Genomic DNA, 16,096 nt, shown 5'->3' on the forward strand with positions numbered 1-16,096 from the left:
CAGATCTATTTTGCTTGATCTTCTCTCAGCTCTGGAACACTTGGACAATGAAGATGCATAGGAGAGAATTTTCTTCATTAACAAGAGCTCAACATTCAAAACTATCATTTCCTAAAAATTTATCACTAGGTTCCAAGACTTGGGCCTCAGTAGCTCTTTATGCAACTGGATATTCATTTCCTCACTGGCAGGCACCAATTAGTATGAATTGGCAACAAAATCATCCTCCACACTCACCATCAGCACAGATGCTCCAAAGACCGTGCGCTTAGACCCCTACCTTACTCACATTGTATTTATGATGTGTGACTCAGCGTAGCTCCAATGCCGTTTTTATGTTCATTGACGACACCACAATTATTGGCCGAATCAGCCAGGACAGTCAATATAACATAGAAATATAATTGTATCAGCATGAATTAAGCCAGTGGTCCCCAACCACCAGGCTGCTGAACGGTACCCGGCCGCGACCATGCGCTACCAGCCGCACGGAAACAACATGATTTGGCGATACGAAACGGTATGAATCAGCTGCACCTTTCCTCATTCCCTGTCACGCATTGTTGAACTTGAACAACAACACCACCCCCCCAGCTGGTCCGCAAGAGTATCGTCAATATTAAACCGGTCCGCAGTGCACAAAAGATTGGGGACCCATGAATTAATCAGTCTGATGGCCTGGTGGAGGAAGCTGTCCCAAACTTGTCGGTCCTGACTTTTATGCTGTGGCACCACTTCCCGGATGGCAGCAGCTGCAACAGTTTGTGGTTGGGGTGACTCGAGTTCCCAATGATCCTTTGGGCTCCTTTTACACACCTATCTTTGTAAATGTCCTGAATAGAGTACAGATGTGCTAAGCTGTCCACCCAACTCTCTGCAGAGTCCTGCAATTGAGGGAAGTGCAGTTCCCATACCAGGCAGTGATGCAGCCAGTCAGGATGCTCTCAGTTGTGCCCCTGTAGAAAGTTCTTAGGATTTGGAAACCCATACCAAACTTCTTCAACTCTCCGAGGTGAAAGAGGTGCTGTTGTGCCTTTCTCACCACACAGCCAGTATGTACAGACCACATGAGATCCTTGGTGGTGTTTATGCCGAGGAACTTAAAGCCGTTCACCATCTCAACCCCAGATCCATTACTGTCAATAAGGGTTAGTCTGTCTCCATTCCTCCTGTAGTCCACAACCAGCTCCTTTATTTTTGTGACATTGAGGGAGAATCTGTTTTCTTGACACCACTGTGACAGAGAGACGACTTCTTCCCTGTAGTCCACCTCGTTATTGTTTGAGATAAGGCCAATCAATGTAGTGTCATCGGCAAATTTAATAAGCAGATTAGAGCTGTGGGTGGCAACACAGTCAGGGGTATACAGAGAGTAAAGGAGGGGACTTAGTCCACACCCCTGAGGGGCTCCTGCATTGAGGATCAGAGTGGCAGAGGTGAGGGAGCCACTCTTACTATCTGCCGGCAATCCAACAGGAAGTCCAGGATCCAGCTACACAAGGCAGGGTAAAGGCCGAGGTCTCTGAGCTTCTCGTTGAGCCTGGAGGAAATTATGGTGTTGAATGCTGAACTGTAGTCCGAGAACAGCATTCTCACATAAGCATCTTCCTTCTCCAGATGTGTAAGGACAGTGCGTAGAGCTATGGCTATTGTGTCATCTGTCAATCGGTTATGTCAGTCGGTGAATTGTAGGGGTTATAGCATGCTTTAGATGTAGTCCTTGACCAGCATCTCAAAGCATTTACTTATCATTGAGGTGAGTACAACAGGATGCCAGTCGTTCAGATATGTTACCTTGATCTTTTTAGGTACCAGAACAACGGTGGATAGGCTGGCTGGTGGCGTAGTGGCATCAGCGCTGGACTTTGGGGCGGAAGGTCCTGAGTTCGAATCCAGCCAGCTCCCCTGGCATGCTTTCCATCCGTGCTGGGTTGAGCGTCGAGCTAGCAACTCAACCTCATAAAAAAGAAATTGCCTGCTACAGAATCATCAACAGCAAAAGTTGATGGCCTATGCTCTCTCGTGAGTTGAAAGGCAATTTCTCTTCTTCTTCTTCTTCTCACAACAATGGATGTTTTGAAGCAGGAGGGCGCTCTACACTAGAAGAAGGAGAGATTAAAAATGTCTGTAAACACAACCACCAGTTGCGTCGTGCACCTCCTGAGTCCCCACCTTGGGATGCTGTCCGGTCCTGCAGCCTTGTGGCTGTCCACTCGTTGGAAACACCTGCATACCTGCCTGCCTCAGTGATGACCAAGCTGCAGGTCACATCGGGGTCTCCCCTCGGAGGCTCAGTGTTGGAAACATCGAATCGAGGGTAAAAAAGGATTTAGCTCGTCTGGGAGAGAGGCAGCAATGTTGATAAAGTGTGACAAATGTCAGGAAGACAAAGTATCCCACGACAGCTGAAGAACAGAGAGCTGTTACACTGAAGCTTGGAAGTTACACTTTGACATAATTTCTGTACTGGATAGCTCCTTAAATCTTGCGTGATTTGAAATATCAGTCGTATATCACTTGGTAACACTGTCACCAGTGAGACAGAAAATTACAGATTGAAACTGCACTCCAGGAGTGACAGTACAAAACTCTAACTTCTATTCCCATTCAGTTAGCCAATAGACAATAGGTGCAAGAGTAGGCCATTTGGCCCTTCAAGCCAGCACTCTGAAGGAACATGGTACTAGCAGGTTTCTACATTAGATAAGATAATACAGATTGGGAGATCATTTTACAGTGCACTCATGTTTATTGTACAGGAACACTACTGAATTTTCAACTATATTCCATTTTAATTCTCGATCCCACTCCCCATCTGATCTAATAGTGTGTGACCTGTTGCATGCTTACAACAATCTTCATTGTAAGTCTGAGGAGCAGTGCCTCTTCTGGACAGTTGTATGACACTATGGAATTCTCCAACTTCAGGTAACTCACTTTTTGTTTCTGTCTGCCATCCATCTGTAATTTTCACTTCATCTTTCCATCTCCTTTGTCTAGCTTCCTGAACATGTCCCAGTCTTATTAACACAGACAGAGGAGCATCAGATCTTTTTTTCACTCTCACATTAACACCTTTAGTCTCACCATTTCCAAGCTATGTTCTCCATTCTACCCATCCCTCCCCAGTGTTCCCTGCAATTGAAGACAAATATGTTTTCTTTCTTTGAAAGTTCTAATGTACCTGAATTGTTATCTCTGCTTCTCTTTACACAGATGCTGCCTGGCATTCTGAATGTTTGCAACATCTTATATTTTTATTAGGGTGATAAAGAAAAAAAACAAACAATGCCTCAGCTGATCTCTCACATGGGCATGGAAAATCCCAGTGCATTATCTTGATAAACAACAGGGTAATTTTCCCCAATGTCACACCCAATAATTATCACTCAACTAATTGATTAAAAAAATCACCTGCTCATTATAACACTCTGTTATTTGAAAGCTTGCTGTGCCCAAACTTACAGATTTGTTTCCCTGATTGCAACAATGGCTCCATTTCAGAAGTTGCTACTCTATTGCAGGGCCTTTGTAACGTTCCGAAGTTGTGAAAGACGCTACTTCAAGTTGGCATGTTTTTCCCCGTTCTTGGTGAAATGAGGAATGCTTCAGTTAGTTTTCTGCGGAATTGTCCAAGTTAGGTGTTGTAATAATTCTGGATATTATAATGTAATATTTAATGATACAGGAACAACATTCTGAGGAGTGTACCATTGAATCTCAATTGAGTTCCAATACCACCACTGCAGCTGGTGAATTCAAATTCAAGTAATAAAATCTGGAATCAAAAATCTAACTTTTGTCATAGTGACTACAATCGTACCAGATGGTGAAAAATTCATCTGACTGCCTAATATCCTCCAGGGAAAGAAATCTGCCAACATCACTTCCTACTCAATATATGATTCCAAACCCACCACCGTGCTTCACTTATAACTATTTCCTGACTTTGAGATTAATTACAGATGAACAATAATACCAGCATTGCCAGCAATGTCTATATCCAGTGCAAAAACAAACAAAAAAAGGTGCCAAAGAAATATTCAAGGAATGCAAGATGCCAAATGCACTTATAATAGCCAATAACAAAATGCAAATAATAGTTGCTTGGTCAAGCATGTGCACTAAAATGCTAGAAGATATTTTTATGGAATGTTTAAAACAATAATGCAAAGATTTCAAAATTTTGAAGCGATAAATATGTTAGTGGATAAATTTGATTTTCTTGGAGCTTTGATGATTATCACTGGAATACTGAACACATTTTCTAGATGAATTATGCTTGTGAGAATAATAATAATGATAATAAATTGCAAATGTCTTAAAACAAGTAATCACTGGAATTCCCAGGAGATCTGATCCAGACTCCAAGTTGCTAATAATGGGGAAGGATATAGAATTTCAGCTTTATTTAGACTGGTAGCATCATCTGTGTTTGGCTGCCTTGCAGCAGAACACTAGGCATGATTTTCATGCCTAATGTTTAATCTGCATTTGAAATCTGTATGGAGTATTAATATTCTAAAGATGTACTGTCTTTATTAGTATTTAATATGAAAGTAAAATTCTGCAATTGTTTCTAAAAGAGCAGCATATCAGCAGGTAATGAGCTGATATGCTGCTCTTTTATTTTCATATGCCTGTTCTGCATTAATCGAACATAACCATTTATTTTTATGAAACCCAATTAACTCATATTAATTTGTTGCAAAAACACAAGCAATGCCACTTCAGCATTCAAACAGTTCCAGGACAAAGGACATAATCTAATTTATATAAAATTAGTAGAAAATATTGGGAGCTGCTTTGCTGTCAGTTCCAACAAATGCCTTGCATATTCTATGGGTTAATCTCTGGTGAGTTGAGGAACTAAAAGTGGGGAGGCAAAATTGTTGCCATAGCAACAAAACCGACTGAGCAGATGCGAAGACTCCCCAGAGATGTTTTAAGAAGTACAGTGGTTGGAGCAGGTGGCTGAAATGGAGCAGGCTTGTAGCTAGATTGTTGTAAATGATGAATAATAATTGCTTTTGTTTAAACATTCAACATTTAGGTTATTTTATTACAAAAACTTATGAGGAGGGGAAGTGGGTAAATGGATGTAGAACCCAGTGCAATATTTATTGGTTTCTCTGTAAGCAGGCAAATGCATTGTCTTTCATCCAATTACACACTGGAGAAAGCAGTTTGACCCTTCCATATTAATATCCAGTCGAAAGCCACAGAAAATGTGATTAGTGCCTTGTCACAGGGGAACCTTTCTTGAATATTAGCTGCATCTGAACTTGCATCTCTTAAGTGCATTTATTGTGGTCTCTCTTACAGAAAGTAATCGGAATATATATCGTTAGATTAACACCTGCACATAGACCTGTCAGAAATCGAACAATTTTATGCATTAAGTGTTAGTGCATTGAAGTAGATCAACAATATTGGCTCATTACTTTAAAAGTGGCTTTTATTTCACACAGTATTATTTAAACAACAGTTTGTCATACACGTTAATAAATTGTACCAAATATATAGCTGCTGGTATTTTAAATCAGTGTCAGGTAAAAGAAACTCACTGCTGAACAACTACTTTCAATTGATGGAGCTGGTCAATATTTTGCTTGCAGCTCTATGATTAATCAATATCTTAATGTCAGTCTCTGTGACTCACACAGAAAATCAATGAAATTTTTTCATTTCTGAAATCTGAAAACACTTAGTTCAAATTCTGTAGTTAAGTGTAAGTTGTTGAATAGGTTTTGGAAATTTTAGAGCCAGAATTGAGGATGTTTGTTACATCAGGTAAGTAAATGGTACACAGCCTATTTTCAGTAGCTGCAATATAAAAACATTATGATAAGTAGATACCGCTACAAATTTCTATCGTCATTAAAAAATCTAAACTTACAACTTTTAGATCATGTGCATAGCTTTGTGATGGTATCTCTACTACTTTCTTAGCCAAGAATTTGAATTGTTTGTGTTTATGTTGTGAACAGCTTTCAATGTTCTTTGCAGTAAATCCACACTATTATTTTGTTCTTGCACTACTATTTTTACTTTTATATATATACACTCTTATTTATTTTTTTCTATGTTTATCATGTATTGCATTGTAAGTTAACAAGTTTCATGGCATATGCCAGAGATATTGGACGCCATTCTATTAACAGAATAGTTTATGTTGGTTAAAATAGATTGACACAAACTGAAGAGTAAGTGGTATTACTTTCTTATCCTTGGCACAGAGGTACAGATGGTAGAGCAGTTCAATGATGTGGGTTCAATCCAAATCTCTGGTACCGTCCATCTGAAGTTTGCACCTTCTTCCTGTAACCACATGATATGGTTCCTTCCCACGTTCCAGTAGATTGTGGGTTAATATGTTAATTAGCCATGGTATCAACTGTACATTGTCCTTAGTGTATAGGTGATTGGTAGATCTGGAGAAGGAAGGGGAAGATTTGATGGAATGTGAATAAAATAGATTGCAAAGATTGAAAGTCCTCCCACTATCCATTAGGAAAGATGACAATCTGGAGAAAAAATACAAAAATCTGATAGCTATTGGAACTGCCCATAATGATCTAAAATTAACGTGGTTTTTCACCTGGAGCCACTTGCAACTTTTATCTACTCATAGGCAAGAGAAGTCACAGTGTGTACATGTACTTGGAAAGTTGAGGTGCCGGCTCAAGTTTTCCAACTTAAGTTTAGATTTCTTTTTAAGTGTAAACATTCATTGTTTCATTTAATCTTGACTTTAAGTCAAAGGTATACTCTTCACTATACTCTTTAGTGACTGAATTAAATAGCTCTGAAAGTAAAGATCTAAACATCCTCATTGAAAAACCTTTATTAACAAAACTGAGGAAAGAAAACATAAGATTCAGTAATTAGGAAAAAAAAATTTAGCTGGCTGTTATTATAATCCATAGGAATAAGTAGTTCTAGGTGCTAACTCTTCATATCACCCGACAGCAAAAGTTTTTGCATGTGTTGATTCCTCAGAATTTCTTTGTGATTATGATAGACTGCTTGAAACTGAACAGAAATATAACTTCATCATTCTTGTACCACATGAGGATTTTGAGAATCCATGACCGCAAACTCCTGGTGAAATCTTTTCATCATACTCATCACTGACATCGCCAAGATTTGCAGGGAAGAAATCTAAATGAGAATACAGAAAATGAATCTTTATTGACATGTTGCACTTCATGATTTTGTATGCTTGAAGCATATTGTCAACCAGATGCATGTAGTTTGATGTTCTGTAGCTGGCAAGAAAATTTTCAGCACCATTGCTGAATGCCTTCCATGCGATTTTCTTCGGTTCCACTTGAAGTTCATCCAATTCCCTGTCACTGATGACCTTTCTGATGTTGTGGACCAACAAAAATGCCTTCATTAATTCTAGGAAACACCTGGCTCAAATATCAAAAAAAAGGTGAGAGGAGAAGATGGCAGCGTGCTTGCGTGTGTGCAGCCCTCCGGCGAAAAATGATATCGTATCTGTTAAAATAGCGGCCGTGGACAATTCTGATTTGATGGAGAATGAACGTGAAAGCACAGAGGAACATCTGGAGACATTTCTGAAACGCCCGTTCGCTGCTGTCATTACTGTGTGGTTGGGAATCTTTCGGAGGGTAGGCCTCAAAATCCCCGGACTTTCCAGCTTTTGGCGACCGAGAAGGAGGTCGAATCATTCGGACAGAGATGGCACTCAGTACTTGGTGTCAGAGAGCTGATCAGAGCTCGAAGTTTTCGGATGACTCAGAGTCGGATTGTGGTCGGCATGGCAGGGAGAGTTTTTCTTCCTTCTCCCATCTGCATGAGATGTGGGACATTTGAGAGACATTGAACTTTACTGTGCTCATAGACTTCTTCATCAAGTTATGGTATTGTTGCACTGTTGTAACTATATGCTATAATTATGTGGGTTTGTCAGTTTTTTCAGTCTTGGTCTGTCCTGTGTTTTGTGATATCACACCAGAAGAAATATTGTATCATTTCTTAATGCATGCATTACTAAATGACAATAAAAGAGGACTACGTGTCTTCATAATCTAAAAAAAAATCCTTCATAGAAATGCTTGTGCCTCGTGACAGCAAATTCCATCCTTGCAGTCTTGCACCACCAGGTCATTTAACTCAGATTGAATTATCAGATGAGGCTCACTGAACAAAAAAGATTCAAAATTTGTACCAGCGCCAGTATCATTTTCCATTCCTGGCCTCTGCATCATGGCATCTTCACCTGCCTCCTCAAGGCTCCATGTCTCTGATGGCTTTGACACTGGAAGATTATTGTCATGTGGTGCAGGTTTCATGGGTGAAGGAAGATTGAAATATTTAATCGACTTTTTTTAATTTTAGCAGAGAAACCAGGCACACGGATCAAACAGAAGTAGCAGTCCGTCACATGATCCTTCTACTCTCGCCATATCGTTGGGACAGCGAATGGCATTGATTTCTAAGTACCTCTGAGCCAAGCTCTAAGATCGACAGCGCATGTTGCGCTACAAAGGGAGGGGCCCACGCTTTGGCTTGGTCACCAATTTTACACTCAAAGTAGAGCTCATAGGCTCTGCCTTTGAGAATTAAACAAATAGAAAATATTGCAGTTGTTGCAGCATTGGCAAGACACTTTGCACTCACAAGTACTCCTGAAAATACAATTACTGTAAGTCAAGTCAAGTCAAGTCAAGTCACTTTTTACTGTCATTTCGACCATAACTGCTGGTACAGTACATAGTAAAAACGAGACAATGTTTTTCAGGACCATGGTGCTACATGAAACAACACAAAAACTACACTGAACCACGTAAAACAACACAAAAACTACACTAGACTACAGACCTACCCAGGACTGCATAAAGTGCACAAAACAGTGCAGGAATTACAATAAATAATAAACAAGACAATAGGCACAGAAGAGGGCAGTAGGTTGGTGTCAGTCCAGGCTCTCGGTATTGAGGACTCTGATGGCTTGGGGGAAGAAATTGTTACGTAGTCTGGTCATGAGAGCCCGAATGCTTCAGTGCCTTTTGCTAGATGACAGGAGGGAGAAGAGTTTGTATGAGGGGTGCGTGCACAAAATGTTATGTACATCGGGAATGCACATCAACATGATTGCAAATAAATATATATGTAAGCACAATGCATAGAAGGATATGTGTATGATTATAGCCTTTCTAAAACCTGTCCTGTCATTCAGCATCCGCCCTACTTAATCATGCCCAGGCATGCCTGGACAAGATAGAAAACTTTTCAGCTTACATTACATTATATTTAATTGACTTGAATTATGAACTGAAATAACAAATATAGGTTATTTCAAAAAACTGGTGCTTGATGGGAAAATTTCACAGCCTAAAATCCATAAGATACACCAAAAAGTATTCAGGAAGCAAAATTTTATTTGTCCAGTGTAGTTAGCTGTCTTGCTGTCTATAATGGTATTCAAATAATAGAATGTAAGTGTTTATTAAGATATATCACCATTTATGGCACAGAAACAACCCACCTGCATCATGGTGCTTATACACCATACAAACGTACTTCCTTATTTTTTCATCTATCCCCGTCAACATGTCAAATCAAGACTCACACGTGAGTTTATCCAGTTTCCTCTTAATGCCATCTGTGCCATTTATCTTAACTTCTCCTTCTGATAGAAGTTCTACATTTCCTTTTGTTAAAAAATGTTCTCCCTCTTCTTCCATTAATTTAGTTATTACATTCATAGTCCTTGTTTGCCCCACTAACAATTACAACCGTCTCTCATAACCTTTTAAAGTCATCTCTTTAGTTTCTTCTGACAAACAGAGATCCAATGCATTCAGTCTTTCCTGCAAAGAATCTCACAATATCATTTTGTTGAATCCTTTCTGTATGTTCTCCAATATTCTCCTGTCAAGCAAAAAGTATTCCTTAATGATGGGGACCTGAGGAAACTTGGCAACAGATCTACTGAATGGGGCCTGTAAAGAGTTACTTTCTGTGCAGACCTGGCACGTATCCTTAAAGGATTGAGAGTGGAATTTAGCAGAGTCAAACTTCTAATGAAATCATGTCACCTATATACACTAAACCTCAGTGCATGTCAACAGTGCTTGCAACACCATAAGACGCTCCACAATATTTGGTAACATGAAGTAATTTAACAGGCGGGTTGGGCTGAAGACAGTACGTAGTAGAAGTAACAGAAGTAAGTCATCCATGCATAACCATTGCAACAGTTGGCTCCAGGCATAACTGCTCAATGAGTAGCTGTTAAACTTCCTTGGGATTACAGCAACCACACACAAAGGCCTATGGGTAAAGCTTGGTAGTGTGCACTGGAGAGTATTTGAGTTTTCCTTTGACTGTATAATAATCATCACTCTGAAGGACAATTGTTGGCAATAAAAAGTATAATTCTGACCTTTCGGTTCAAATGGCTTAACATCTACAATGAAAATTAAATAGCAAATGTTCACTGATAAATGATTTCATTTTCTGTAATATATCTAATCCTCCCTTTAAGAAAACATTGTATTGAATATTAACAACTTGTTTGATGAAAGTAAGACAGCATCATTTCATAGCCTCATTCAGAATAAACACAAAAGGGCTTTTTTGTATGGTATTGTTTTCACACTTTGCTTCTGATTCTCACACTGACATTATGTAATGAAATATAATTATTACTGTGAAATCAAGAAGTGGGATAATGACAAAAATTATCCTCATAACATGTTAATCATCATGTCATAAAGAGCTACAACACAGACACAGGTTCTTCGGCATATAGAATTTAGATGGACCATCAGAAATTTAATTTGACATTAATCCTGCTCTAACATATTTTATTCTCTGGATATTCCCATCAAATACCCCTTAGATTTTACTGCACATCTACACATTAAGGGCAATATAGAGTGAGCAGTTAAGTTAGCAACCCACATGCAACCCACATGTCTTAGGGGTGTTGAAGGAAACAAGAGGCTCTTGTGAAATCTGAAACAACCACAGTGAGAATGTGCAACATCCACACAAATAGTCCCAGAGGTCAGCATTCAACCGGGGTCACTCAATCTTTGAGACAGCAGCTCTACTAACTGATTCACCATGTGTGCTGTTATACTGTACATCTGAATCTTTGTCCAGGTCGTTCCTGTGAGATTGCAAGATTTTCCATTTATTAATTTGAAGCAAGTTACATTTTAAAAAAAATAGTAAAGGCAAGGTTCAAATTAGATTATGAGATGAGCAAAAGAAAATAAATATTATTATACTTCTATTACCATGGAACTTCCTGTGTTATGATTTTTATCTGTATTAGCCAGTAAAAATAATTAGTATTAACAGTACATTATGCAACTTCCAGAAAATAATCTAGATCATAACTAATAATGCCTCATAACATTGCAATTGCTGAAGAATATTTGAAAAATTGTCCAATAATTCCTTAGCAAGTAACTTAAAGATGCAAGAAAGTGCTTTTTGGAATCCTCACAAAGCTGGAATCAGAATTATATTTAGCAGCATTTGTCGTGAAATTTGTTAGCTTAGCGGTAGCAGGACAGTACAATGAAATACATGCTAAAAAATATAGAGAAAAAAACTGAGTTACATGAAATATATATATTTATGTCTATTAAATAGTTAAGTTAAAATAAGTAGCGCAAAATAACAGAGATAAAAAAGTAGTGAGGAAGTGTTCACAGGTTCAATGTCCATTTAGGAATCAGATGGCAGAGGGGAAGCAGCTGTTCCTGAAACACTAAGTGTGTGCCTTCAGGCTTCCGTACTTCCTTCCTGACAGTAACAGTGTGAAGAGGTCATGTCCTGGGTGGTGGGGATCCTTAATGCTCGATACTGCCTTCCCATGCACCTCAGGAATTGCTGGATCTGCAATTTTAACTGTACAACACAAACAAAAACATCACAGTGTTGTATATCATAGTAATATGGAGTCGCTAACCAATGCCAGCTGATAACTATGGTTGCTTAAGGTTGTTATAGTTAGGGGTGGCAATGGGGACAAGCTCTCACTACCTATTAAATGTTCCCGATGGTGTGTGCCTCAAGTAGCCTCAGACAACCAAGTCCAGCTTCTAGACTTCACGTGTGGCTTAGCTACTAAGCCCAGTAGAACCATTTCTACTAACAGAAGATGGGGAAAAGCAGGGTTACTGGCTCCTTAAAACCAGTCGCTTTGGGCAGATGAGGCTCGTCAATCATGGTTGGCAGCTCATCTAGAAGAAGAAAAACTCTAATCTCAAACCTCTGCTGCTTTGCTGCTATGCTCACTCATGGGAAGTATCCAGGAGTAAACCCCAAGGGAGACATCGAGAGCTGGAGTCCCTAAGGCACTCCTATGGTGAATTCAACGCTGACTGGCAACTCCTGTGATGCAGCTGGTACAAAACTGCTTTGATCTCTGTCGTTCCTTTGGGTTCCTCAGATGCGTGGAGAAAGGGAGCTTGCTACATGGGCAACAGCTTGCTCTCCGTGCTGTACTGCCCCGGTTTGCATATCTAGACAGCTAGGGCATAACCTCTATGGTCGGCCCTGACCTACAGTCCTCACTCACTCTCGATAGCTGTGACAGCTCTTTTTTGAATAGAGTTATTCAAGTGCCAAACTTCCCCAAATTTCATGACCAGTAGCCCAAAATTGATCATCAGTGAGATTTTTCACCACTTTTGTCTGAGAATGCTAGGTGTTCTAGGTACACTGTGAGCAAGGTACACTCACAGAAGAATGAGCTTTCAATAACGTGGACTGCATTAGTACCAACAATTCTCAGTCAAACCTTTTGATAGACATCTGTTTATTCTGAAACAGGGTTGTATTCTACAACAGAGATGGTTATGGCAATTTTTTAAATTGTTCATTGAATAAGGATTTTTTTTAAATTGTTCTTTTCAAATGATAGTTTTAGAGCCTTTTAAAAAGATCAATAGAGAGATTTGCAATAATGTTTCAACGATGATGTCACAGAGTTTTAATGTAATTTGTCTAGAGAGTGACTTGCTCTTGCTGCCTTAAAATATAACTGTGTATTGCATGAATAGCAGAATAAATCCCCTTCAATGTATTCACAAGATTAGCCAAAATCAATGGCAAAACTTTCTCAGCGTTTGCATCCATTTCTTTAATCTGACCTGTGCAATTCCTGATGCTATGCTGCAACCAGAGGAGGATATCAGCCCTTAAATTCACATAGGAGCCAGGGAGTCTGAGTGTAATACATACATATTACAGCTGCTGTTAGAGCTGAGGAATTCAGGGACAAGATAGAGAGCTCCCATTTATGTTTAAAGAATCAAACGTGTCTTGGCCAATATATGCTACAATGAAGATCCTGTGAAATCAGGAAGCCTACCTGGGAGGAGACTGCTACAGTTGACTCCTCCAGGAGTAAGAATCTATTCAGATGTTCAAAACAGAATGTCCTCAACAGGTTACATCAGGGTCATCCGCTCACTAATGTTTATTCCTGCAAAATGGAGATCTTTACAGGGAAATTTATTTGAAGCAGATGTCTAGCTTCTATAAGGAATGTGGCACTCATCGGGCAATACTAATATGTTGTAACAAGGCATTTAAGTTATTGGCACAAGGACTTGTGGATTCATGTTGTATAATTAGCAAACAAGATGTAAGGAATTTTATGTATCATCTGGGCTCTGTCATCTGATCATTAGTACACTATGTTGCTACTAGTAATTGGAGTACAGAAGATCACATGGGTTATATTGGGAAGTAGAATTTTAGGAGATTGTTTTCCTACATCCTTTGTCAACACTGCTTCTCTTCTCTACTTGGGGCATGTGGATATTCCTACACTAGTAATCTTCTCCTGCTCTTTTCCCCTTGTTGCTTCTCAGAATTTGCCTCATTGCCTCATCTCCTTGCTGCTCTTCCTCTCACATCAGCCATTGTCTTTGCTTTATGAGATTAACCGCCATGCAGCCTGAAACAATGATACTGCATCTGATTGGACAGTTTTACAAAATGGACCAGCAGTGAAACAAGCAATAAAATTTCAACGTCAATGGACTATTAGCATTTTCCACAACTATGTTGATCTCTGTGTAGCTCCTTTAGGATCAATAGTGTGCTTTCCAGAACCATGGCATTCAACTATGACTAAATTCTTCCCTTGAACCTCAACAAACTGTATACTGAGTAATTTGAAGCCTTTCCTGCTGAGAAAAAAAACAGTTCTGGTTATTAGAAGGAACCTCTTTGGGGATATGGGGTGCAATCAATGACTGAAAGGGGCCGATAGTGAGAGATGCCTAAAAAACGCAAAATAAAAATGATAAGAAATTGAATTTGAATATTCAGAATGGTTGAAGTTGGATTTTTTTTTTATATGCCTTTGGGAAAGCCAAGTCTTCACTAATAGATGTGTATTTTAATCCTTCTTCAACATTCCAGACCAAATTTAAGCACTCATCCTTGGTCACAATGATACCTACAGTTATGGAATTGTGCCATTGGATCATTACTGAGGTACCCAAGGAAGATTATCTCAGAAGCCATACTGGGAAAAAAACACTCCTCTTAGTTTTAACAAAATTGATTGAGTTTGAAAAGTTTTGAAGCAGACCGCAGGGAGTTCTGAAGCTGCTCAAATAGTCTCCTGATAGTACAGCGCATATTCATCAACAAAAGATCAACAATCCACAATCAACTGTGCTGGGTCCGTTGTTGTTTGTCATCTAGATAAATGACTTAGATCACAATGTGGTGGACTGGATCAGCAAATATGTGGATAACACCAAGATTAGGGGTGTAGTGACCTGTGAGGAAGGCTATCAAAGCTTGCAGCACAATCTTGACCAGTTGGAAAAATAGGCCAAGAAATGACAAATGGAATTTAATGCAGGTAAGTGCGAGGTGTTGTACTAAAGAAGGACAAACCAGGGTAAGGCTTACACCATGAATGGTAGATCTATGAAGTGTACAGATAAATAAATCCTTGGAGGTGGCATCATAGGCAGATAGAATGATAAAGGGAGCTTTATTGATCAGGGATTTCATTGGGATTTTATGCTGAAGTGGTACAAGACATTAGAGAGGCCTAATTTAGAGTACTGTGCACAGTTCTGGTCACCTACCTGCAGGAAAGATATCAATAAGATTGAAAGAGTGCAGAGAAAATTTACAATGAACTTGCCAGGACTTGAGGACTTGAGTAAAAGTGAGATGTTGAATATGTCTGGATTTTACTCCCTGAAAGATAAGAGAATAAGAGGAGATCTTACAGAGTTATACAATATTATGAGGCATTTGATACTGGGAATGCATGCAGGCTTTTTCTCTTCAGGTTGGGTGAGACTAGAACTGGAAGTCATAGGTTTAGGCTGAAAGGTGAAATACTTAAGAGGAATCTGAGAGCAAATGTTTTCACTCAGAGGGAGGTACAAGTGTTGAATGAGGTATTAGTGAAAGTGGTAGATGAACCTGCGATTGTAACAGTTAGGAGAAGTATAGATATGTTGATATGAGGGGTTCGGAGGGATATGGTATGGGTACAAATAGATGGGATTAAGATGAAGATCAGGTCATTATGGACTAGATGGACCAAAGAACGAGTTTCTGTGCTATAGTAGTGAAATTACTCAAATAGAATAAGACATCCTCCTAAGGGGTTGTCTATTGGTATGTCCTCAGGTGGCTGTAAAGGTGGATTTGGGATCCTCATGGCCTGGTGCAGTGTAGACACAAGTAAGTTGTGGCCTTGGTTAACGGTTGGGTCTTTTAGTTGGTCAGTCTCTCCTGCCACTTGTTCTCTGTGGCACAGTGGAAACCTTTCTCATGTAGTGCAGCTCCTCCTGAATAGATTTCCTCCAGGCGCAACTATTGAGTGCAATTTTTTCCCAGTTTTTAGATGTAATGTTGAACTTCTTCCAGCTGATTTTGATGTTATCTTTGAAGTGTTTCCTTTGACCACCAAGGGCTTGCTGACCTTCATTCAAATGGGAGTAAACGAATCTGTTTGGGTAGACGTGAGTTAGGCATCAGAATGACATGACCTTGTGGTGTTAGCCCAGGTGGTCTGTCCTGAGAAACATGTTGGTGTCAGTGTGTCTGTCCTTCC

This window comes from Mobula birostris, chromosome 19 (assembly GCF_030028105.1).
Source record: "Mobula birostris isolate sMobBir1 chromosome 19, sMobBir1.hap1, whole genome shotgun sequence".
In the NCBI taxonomy this organism is placed as follows: Eukaryota; Metazoa; Chordata; class Chondrichthyes; order Myliobatiformes; family Myliobatidae; genus Mobula; species Mobula birostris.